Raw genomic sequence first — 10,253 nt, 5'->3', positions numbered from 1 at the left:
TGATCAAGGCTATGTGATAATATGTAAAAAAAAGTATCACGTAACAGTTTCAACACAATAACTGTGTCTTCATCAGACTTCCACTCCTTCTGGCTGCTGGGAGTTGGTCATCACTTATATATACTATCCGGAGATCAACTTTTAATTAGGCTCCGCCCCTTCATTAAAAAGTAACACTTGTGTGGCTTTCACTTTCACTTTTTAGCTGCACACGTGACCAATTAAAAGTTTACTTTTTTTTCCGCTGGATGCGTTCTGTCCTCTAATTATCCTTATTTTTTCTCTCTCTCTTTCTTTCTTCTTCCTTTTCATTTCTTCTTCTTTAAGCAGAATCCTCTCCCACTCCTTATTTATCGAGAATCCTGCATTCCAGTTCATCACCTTGTCTCCTGCCTTCATAATCTCCCTGGCTTCTTTCCATTTTCTCACCAAAGTTCTATTCTCTACTTCTGTGACCTCTGCTCCTTCCCACCCTATCCTGTGGTTAGTCTCTTTCTGATGCTTGTATATCGCATTGTTGTCCCTTTTCAATCTTACATCATCCTGGTGCTGTTTAATCCTTTCTTGCATTTTCTTTTTTGTTTCTCCTATGTAAATTTTGTTACACTCCGCGCATCCTACTCTATATATTACTCCCCTCTGATCTTTGTCCGCTATTGCTTTTCTCTTTGTTCTTCTGAGTAGTTCAATTATTCTGCTTCCTCCTTTCCTGTACGTCCTAATTCCTGCTTTCCGAAGCATTCTCTTTATCTTAAAAAAGTAAACTTTTAATTGGACACGTGTGCAGCTAAAAAGTGAAAGTGAAAGCCACACAAGTGTTACTTTTTAATGAAGGGACGGAGCCTAATTAAAAGTTGATCTCCGGATAGTATATATAAGTGATGACCAACTCCCAGCAGCCAGAAGGAGTGGAAGTCTGATGAAGACACAGTTATTGTGTTGAAACTGTTACGTGATACTGTTTTTTTTTTTTTTTTTTTTTTTTTAACATATTTTTCTCCCTTACACAAACCAACTAAAAAACACTCCTTTTAACGTGTGATGTGGTTTTACGGCCTAGACTTGTTTTGTTTTAAAATGTCTAGTGTTTCGTCAAGTCCGAAATCACCTTAGCAATCCTTCGCATCCTTTCTATGTTTCTTAATCCTATTTTTAATGTTAGTAAATGCAATTAGCATCGTATTCACATATGTCCTCATACATACTAGAATGGATTGTTATATACAAAATAGTTCTTAAATCCATGAGTTAGGATGACATATCTCCGGGTACCATCCGGAAGGGTCGGGTTCGAAATGCTTTCTTCGGACCTACAGGCCAACGCACTAAATGTACGAGCCTTAGTATTAAATTTTCTCGTTTTTTTTTTCTTCTTTTCATAATACATGTTATATTAAGCTATTGTTACTTATTTACAAGAATTGTATAAAAAGGCTATGTTGAAATTATTTTCATTGTTGTGCTTCTATTATCGCATGGCAACAATGGTTTTCATTAAATGATTTCATAGGCGAGAATGAAACAAAATTAGCCTCACTGAAAATGAACTTGAGAATGAGTTTTCTGCCTTGAAATTCGTAATATCAAAATTTTTTTAGGAAGATAATAATAATTATAAATGAAAGAAAATTTCGAGAAAGCAGGTGCTCCAAACCTGTTCAAAATAATGTAGTATATTCTCGGTATACTAGTCATTAGTGAACATCTTGAACAAATGTTTGATTTTTATGGTCGGATGACAGAAACAGAACTTGTGATGACCTAAATTTGTGTTAAGATAAACTTGAAAATGTTCTGTCTAAAATTTCCAAAGAACGGTTCTGGAAAATAGGGCTCTTCTTCATGCAGCAAGGAGCTTTAAAAAATATGAATAATAAGGTAGGCGTCTATAATCACTTATATTTTGTGTTACTTTCGTTTAGTACAATATACGTTTGGTTAATAATGTAGATAACTGTTAGAAACAACAATGGTAACAGCATGCAGAAATCTTGTTTCATATTTTTGCCCATAACTTCATAAATGCCGCTATCTCCGTGCTTGCTTTCAGTTCAATCTGGTAACCCCTATCCATGAGACTTTTTGGTACTTTGGATCGGAGTTTAGCATCTCTTTTCACGACCGGAGCTATATGAGACATCGGATCCGAACCACAAGAACTTATACCGGCAGCCGTACCCGGACCTCTTCCACCAAAGGCGAATGTACTTACCATGTAGCCACATGATGGAATGATGAAATTGTTATACAGTGAAACATCTACTAACGGACACCTTTATAAAGCGGACACCTCCCGTAACGGACATATTTTGTAATCCCCAAACACTGTCATAGGAAAAAGACATATTGGCAAACCTCTCTAAAGCGGACACTCTCTAGTACGGACGCGGACAGTCTTTTTTGTCGTTTATATGTATTATTTACCTCCGTATTACGGACACTTTCTCTAGAAATAAGTTGAAAAGTATTGTAAAAACACACTTTTAGTAATTCATACATGTGTTACCAAGAAAGCTTTGTGACAATATTTTGCCTCCTCAACTGTCTGCTCAGCAACCCAGACAAAGCTTCTCTGTTTAGCAACACTTTTATGTACTTTGCTTGCATTCCACTCACACCCAACCTGTTTTAGACACAAAAGTGGTTGACATTTGCCCGCCGTTTAGGATGACATGTTATTCAACTGTCCCGCTATAATATCTAACCAAGGAGAAGAGCAGTTAGGTATTTTTTGCCCGTGGGTACGCATATTATCTCAAAAACTACACTACTGAACTGCAATTAACCCACAAATTAAAGCGACATACTGAAAACGTAGTAAGTAGTGATAAGTGTAAACTTCAGAAAACTACATCTTATTTCCAAGTTGTACCTCGAACATAGGAGTATTTGATGGGGGAGGATAATGCAGGTACCGTAACATTTTGGTAATATTCGTAAATATATGATTCATGCAAAAATATCTTTTCTAATTGAATATTACCTTGTTTACTAATTTACGTAGCAAAATATTGAAACCTCTTTAAGGCGGACAATTTTTGATTCCTCACGGCTGTCCGCTTTAGAGAGGTTTCACTGTAGTACCATTGTAAACACCTACATAACAGAACACTGATAGTCACCCTTCTCGTGAAAGGAACGTTGAGACTTTATTTTTCTCATTTCAGAAATTATATTTTATATATATATATATATATATATATATATATATATATATATATATATATATAAAACATCTATCCGGTAGAGTCAATAATATTCCTGGATTATCCCTTCACCAATTTTGTTATATTTTTTATGGAAGAATTACAAAGTTTCTTTGTAATATACAAAGTAAGTGTTTCAATATTAGTCCTTAGCACATGTAAAGTGGCTCTGGTTGATGAAGATTGAAATTAGGGATGTAGGATAACCTTTTTGTCCAACGCAGCCTCCAGTTTTATAAAGAGATCTCCATAACTATGGGGGACGGTTTATAAGGACTCTCCGTTCACCCAATGCAGCCCTCGGAGATGAGTTGTCATTATAAATCTTTTCGCCCAAAGTAGCTATCGAAGATTAGGTACGGTAGTTAAACTTCTTTGTCCAATGCAACATCAGGAGCAGGTGTTGAAGGTTAATTGATCAGTGGTCAACTAATAATTTGGTCTCCTTCTGGTCCTCGTTTATAGATGGCGTCTGGGTAAGGCGATCATCTCCAGATTCCACCGTGTTGGCTTCGTGTCTTCCTGTTACTTCCATATATCGTCTCCTTGCGTTGATATAAACAACAGCACCGGTTTTACAATTGTTAACATGTGCTAGATGATTATCAAAATGATAATGTTTTCATCATAACCAATCATACCGTATATGGTAAAAAAAAATACATATAAAAAATAACTGAAATATGTAACGATTTGAAGGTCAAATAATTAAAACCTAAGTCTATAATATTGTATTTCGTTTTCAACCAGTAAGCAACTTAGTATATCACGTTCCCTCCCCTTTTAGGGAGAGAGCCACAGAAGAAAGAAAAATATTTTAGACGGGCCAATATAATTTATTAAAACCATCAATGGCAATCACTGCCTTCATTCGTAATTTCAGAAATCATGTCGGGGCCGGATAGAACTTTCAGAAGGGCCGCGTTTGTCCCATCACTAGCCTAAACCATGGGTCAATAATCAGTAAATGAACGGTAAATATACACGGAAATAGATCATTTCGTTATTCAAATGACTAAAAATTAACCTAGACAAATCTATCCATTACGAAGGAATCGACGCAAATAATTTATTTTCGGTATTTGTTAGGAATTTGCAACAGATCTGAAAACATATTATTGGCAACATTATTGTAATTAGATGATAATCGAGGTAGGTCACGGCGGGAATGAAATGCACCGATTATCACATTTACCAGCAATTTTATTGAGTGGAAAGCACATCCAATGCCTGCTTCCTCAATTCTTTCAAAAAATTTCTTTCATAACCATTTTCTTTCCTTATTCGAAAATCATTTCTAAATTATCCCTGATATCTTCCATGGATGAAAGCAAGTCTATACACTCATAAAAAGAGATTTAACCATAACTTGGATTTAATTTTGCATGAAATCGGTTTTCTGTATAATTTAGAAAGTAATTTATTATTCACTCGTCTGAACGCCAAATTCAAAAATTCTCTTCTTTAAATTCTTCTGTGGACTTAATTTTTGGAAGAATATGGTTCAGTTTACTCAGAAGTGCTTGCAACCGTTCCTCGTACGTCTTTTTGTATCATCATCATCGGAGTAATTTTATATTGAGTTCTAATACTGACTCTCAGAAAGAGATTGCTGAGATGTACAGGTAGATAAAACTACTTAGACGATAAGCACAAAACGTGGTCAAGTGTTTGTAGTATCACAATTTCCCACATCTGTCTACCTACCTATTTCACATATTTACCATTAAAGGCATATAGAGAGAAAATCAGACTAAATGTATTAATATTAAGCTTATTTTCTCTAAGTTAAGCACTCTACATACCTTTAGCACAGGGCTCAAAATTTCCGGTCACCAGGTCGCTATTGGCGACTACAGGGTGTATACTCAAATTCCAAAATGAAATTTCGTGACCCTTTCTTTATCAAACCATAAGATTTCCTATTCTCAAGAGCGAATTTGGGTGCAAATTAGGCCGAATTTTCATGCAGGCGATAGAAAAATGCTATGCTTGTGATTTAGTTGCGTCTAAAGCCGGCCATACACATTTTTGGTGGTGAATTTTGAGGTTTTATAGAACAAAATTTTCCAGTCTGTGCTTATATTTGTATAAAAAAAAAATTCGTGACCCAAAATGTAAATTTCGTGACTTTTTCTTGACTTTCATGACCGTTTTCTAATTTCGTGACCTTTTCATGATTTTCATGACCGATAGACACCCTGGACTAGAAATTTAGAACTGGCGACCAGTGTTCAGTAGGAATAGTTTCTGCCTAAACTCACAGCGCTGCGCAGTGTCTGTTTCGCTCGAAAATAATGTCATTGAGTGAAAGAAAACACGGAATTTGAAGTCTTCTTAACGGACATGGAAAGTGATTTGAAGTCTTCACAACGTTATAATTCGCCCCTCCTTTACCACCCTCAATCGAAATGGTTTGCCTCATAATTTGTATGTGAGATATATTGGCAACCATCATTTCTAAATTGGCGAGTGCGTCTGACTTTGAAATTCTGCGCCCTACTTTAGCACTTCAAACCAATATATTTAACCCATTCCATAGGTCAAGAACTCTGAAAACTAATAATGAAAGTCCAACACTCATCTAAAGCATCCGTATGAACAAATGTTATCCAGACGATTTCAATGACCTTTTGCTGCCATCATCAGTATGATTTTAACTGCTCTACGTTGCTTGAAAAACTACACTGTGATACCAAGATGATGATTCTTCTTATTGGAGTTTTTCAAGCGATGTAGATAAAACCGCATTGATCATTGTGACAAAACGTAGTTGGAACAGTCTGCGAAACCACTTGTTCATTTATGGTTTCGTCAAACAAAGGTTACCAGAAGTCCCAATTTCCTGGGTACAATCCCCGTATATACAAAGTGTCTCCAGACGGAATCAGTCCCCGTATTTATATAGTGTTGTATATTTATTAGACAATTGTAAACTACTTCTATATTGCGTCTTCTTTGGAAGCTTTTTGCTTTGAAGTTTAGCGTCCCGTTCAGCAGCAAGGCTTGTATGAGACGCAGACTTACAGTTTAGCGTACAATCCGAAACACATGGGGCCTTATGCAGAGTCGTTCTGACACGTGATTAGCGCCATACTAAAAAGTCCGACTAACATGTTTTCTGCGGTAGTCAGACCTTTAGTATGATGCTAATCATACGTCAAAACGACTCTGCATAAGGCGGATGAGCTCTATCAGAAGTCTAACTCAGGTCTTCCGCGCCGAAAGCGTATACACTAACCATATAACCACGTGGAAGTTCTGCTTTTGGAAGAATACGACTTACTCAAGTTTCGTTCTCTCTGAAATTAGCAGGAAGTGAATGTCGTGTTATTGGTTCAATAATACAAGACACATTGATATGTATAACGAAGTGTGATTAGTTATCTGTTACCGTATCGTTATTCTCTCGATGTGTGATTGTCAACCTACCAATGCTTACTTGTTCTCAAATCTCCCTTCTACTTTCCTCTTCCTCTTTCGTTCCGTTGCATTTTCCAATGTTGAATGGTTGTTTCAGGCAGTACCGGCAGTTTCTTTTTTTCTTTACATCCACGCTTGCTTTCTGTAATTTATTATATTGACACTATCAAAGACTTGCTAGTTGTCCTAAGTAGCTTTGTTAACTTGTAAAGAATTTCCAACAATACTGGAGCCAAGAAGAAATCTTTTCAACAAGGTGCACTCTTCGGAAAAATACAAATAGTTAAAAAAACTCCTGATTTTCACTTATGTACTAGGTGTTCTAAAGATCCCCGTACCCCTAAGTTTGACTACCCATTTTAACTTATTTAGTACATACTATAGTTCAGTGCTTACATATACGTACTACATGTATGCATCCATTGGATCTGATAAGTGCTCCAGTGCACTGTACACACAGATATGTATGTTGCAGTTGGAGAATTTGAGGCGTCATCGTTCGAAAGGCCTCCTTCACACTTTCGCTAAATTCTCCATCTGTCCTGTACTGACGATGAGACAGTCCGGTGATGTAAGGTACGGGCATGCCATTAACCTTTCCTCAATTATGTAACTGCTACTACTCATGTCAGAAATAGCTTCATAACCGAAAATGCTCCACGTAACCTTAAACCCAAGGATGAGAGAGAGCGCTTGAAAGCAGGAATACCGGACAGTGCTGTCTGTGATTATGAAAGCAGTGTTGTCAATACCTACACTAAAATTACACTGACATTGTTCTCTGTGATACTCAAACCTAAGGGTAGAGAGACTTCTTGGACATCCAGTAGTAGTATATTTAATATATTCTCTTAGTAACACACTTCCTATCAAACCATCATTCCGACTGAAGTTCACTGGAAAAAATCTGGTAAGCAACCCTTTCTGCTTGTCTAGAGACTTGAGCGTGTGCTTTTGGTGCCTGTAATCGGGGTCGATTCCCGGTGGGGAGCATTAAAAAATATGAAGGGATCACAGTGGTTCGCCTTCCACATTAAAATGTAGGCCCGTGTTTCATATACTCTCGGGGATGAACTTCAAAAACAGAAGGTTCATTGCAGCAGAAAAAAGTTTTTAGATTCTATTTGGTCTAGGAATTAATTCGTGCGGGTGGACAAGAGATGGCGCAACGAACGGAGCGTCCCACAGTTCCGTGTATCCACACATGTGTTGCAAACCCCTGTCATCGCGTATCGTTCGTAGTATAGGGCAGTGGATTAAAGCGTCAACACCAGTTTGTAGTTAAGTGAACATGGCGCAATTTGTGCCTGATAAAGTGTTTTTGCGGGGTGTCCTGCTGCATTACTTTAACATGCAGAAAAGTGCGACTGAAAGTCATCGTATTTTGGTGGAAGTGTATGGTGACCATGCTCTAGCTGAGCGAACGTGTCAGAAGTGGTTTGCACGGTTTAGAAGTGGTGATTTCGGCTTGGCAGACCAAGAGCGAGCTGGACAGCCAAAAAAATTTCAAGACGAAGAATTGACAGCATTGCTCGAGCAGGATTCGTGTCAAACGCAGGAACAACTTGCAGCAGCATTAGGCGTTGATCAAACAACAGTCTCCAAACGCTTGAAAGCCATGGGAATGATTCAAAAGATGTCACATTGGGTTCCACGTGAATTGAAAGACAGAGACGTTGAAAGACGAAAAACCATTTGCGAATTGCTGCTTCAACGACAGAGCAGAAAGGGGTTTCTGCATCGAATTATTACGGGTGATGAGAAGTGGATCCATTACGAGAACCCTAAACGAAAAAAGGCCTGGGTGAAACCAGGTGAACCAGGTCCATCACAACCAAAACGAGATATTCACTGTGGAAAGGTTATGCTGTGCATATGGTGGGATATGAAAGGTGTGGTGTACTATGAGCTGCTGCAACCGGGTGAAACTATGAATGGAGAACGTTATCGACGACAATTAATGCGTTTGAAGCAAGCTCTGGCCAGAACACGACCAGAATGGGAGAACAGACATGATAAACTTATTGTTCAACATGATAACGCTCGCCCACATGTCGCAAAACCGGTCAAAACCTATTTAGAAAATGTCGGATGGGAAGTTTTACCCCACCCGCCGTATTCACCAGACGTTGCTCCTTCGGACTACTACTTGTTCGATTGCATGAACAACGATTTGATTGGACAGCGGTTTACTTCTTCAGAAGATATCGAAACATGGGTCTCTGACTGGATCGCTTCCAAGGATGAGGACTTCTTTCGCCACGGAATCCGTACATTGCCTGACAGATGGGCGAAAGTGGTGGCTAGCGATGGACAATATTTTTCTTAAGGTATTTATGTATTTTGTGTTTGTACTACAGCTTCAATGTGTGCGTACCAACCGCACGAATTAATTCCTAGACCAAACATTAAGTGCTAACTCAAATCAATCAGTGTAGATTTTACCCACTTCTCTAGATCTATCTTTATATTACCTTCTCCGTAATTTTCGTGACCTATCCGCAGACTTCTTAACAAAAACTCGATTCATCACTTCCCATATGAATAATATACTTAGCCTATGTACGGAAACTCCATTCTATCATTCATAATACATTCGCTTTTATGTTTCTGAAAAACACTGATTTCTGTGCCTTATTTTGTTTACAATTTTCTCGTAAGTCTAATTTAAGTAGACATTATCTTGCATTGCAAGCAAAAATTTCCCCAGTTTCAATGCTCTCTGGTATCTTTTTCAATGTCTCCAACTGTTCTGTTATGCTGGTGACATGTGGGTAGGTTCCTACTTTTCTGCAAAAACTCTTTTTAAGAGAAATAACAAAAGAAATTTTCATTTCACAAATAGTGTTCAAGGAGGCCCCTCGAAAAAAAAAAAAATAAATAAATAAATAAATAATAATAATAATAAAATACAGATAGGAGTTTTACTTCCTTGAAGACTGGATTATATTTCGTGTTAGTAATAAAGCTGTGCAGTATTCTTCACATATATTGTACACAGTATTATTCACATATATAGTTCAGTGCCTACGTATACGAACTACATGTATGCATCCATTGGATCTGTATGTGATCCAGTGCGCTGTACACAGATACGTATGTTGCAGTTGGAGAATTTGAAAGGCCTCGTTCGTCATCGTTCGAAAGGCCTCCTCCCCACTATTATATTGTATTGTATTGTATTTAATAAACTTTGTACACGTATCTTCCTGTTCAGGTAGAAATGATTAATTTAGTAAGGGAAAAAGAAATCTGTGAAAAACTTGGAAGTTGATACTAATTTGTCTTGAGGTTTTCCACAAGAAGTCAGGAACCTAGCAACACAGTTTGAAAACACTGAAAAAGGTGCAAGAAAGCATTCAAACATTTCGAGAAATGTTTGATTCCTTGATACAAGATAGTTTTTTCATCTGTAAGATATTCAATACGTATCCTACAACTACAATTAGCAATTATTCATATTATTTCTATTTTTCCTTGTACTCTTCTTTTTTAAAAACGGGAAGTAATCAGTTTTTAATGCCACGTATCTCTATTGACAGCAGCCTAGTCACTAATAATAATTTTGAAAATCTTCTTACATCTATCACGATAAACTGTTTCTCTGTTTAGAAATTAATGTTC

This window comes from Thermobia domestica, chromosome 18 (genome assembly GCF_964235325.1).
Source record: "Thermobia domestica chromosome 18, izTheDome1.hap1.1, whole genome shotgun sequence".
NCBI classification, from domain to species: domain Eukaryota; kingdom Metazoa; phylum Arthropoda; class Insecta; order Zygentoma; family Lepismatidae; genus Thermobia; species Thermobia domestica.
This window is presented reverse-complemented; position numbering follows the sequence as displayed.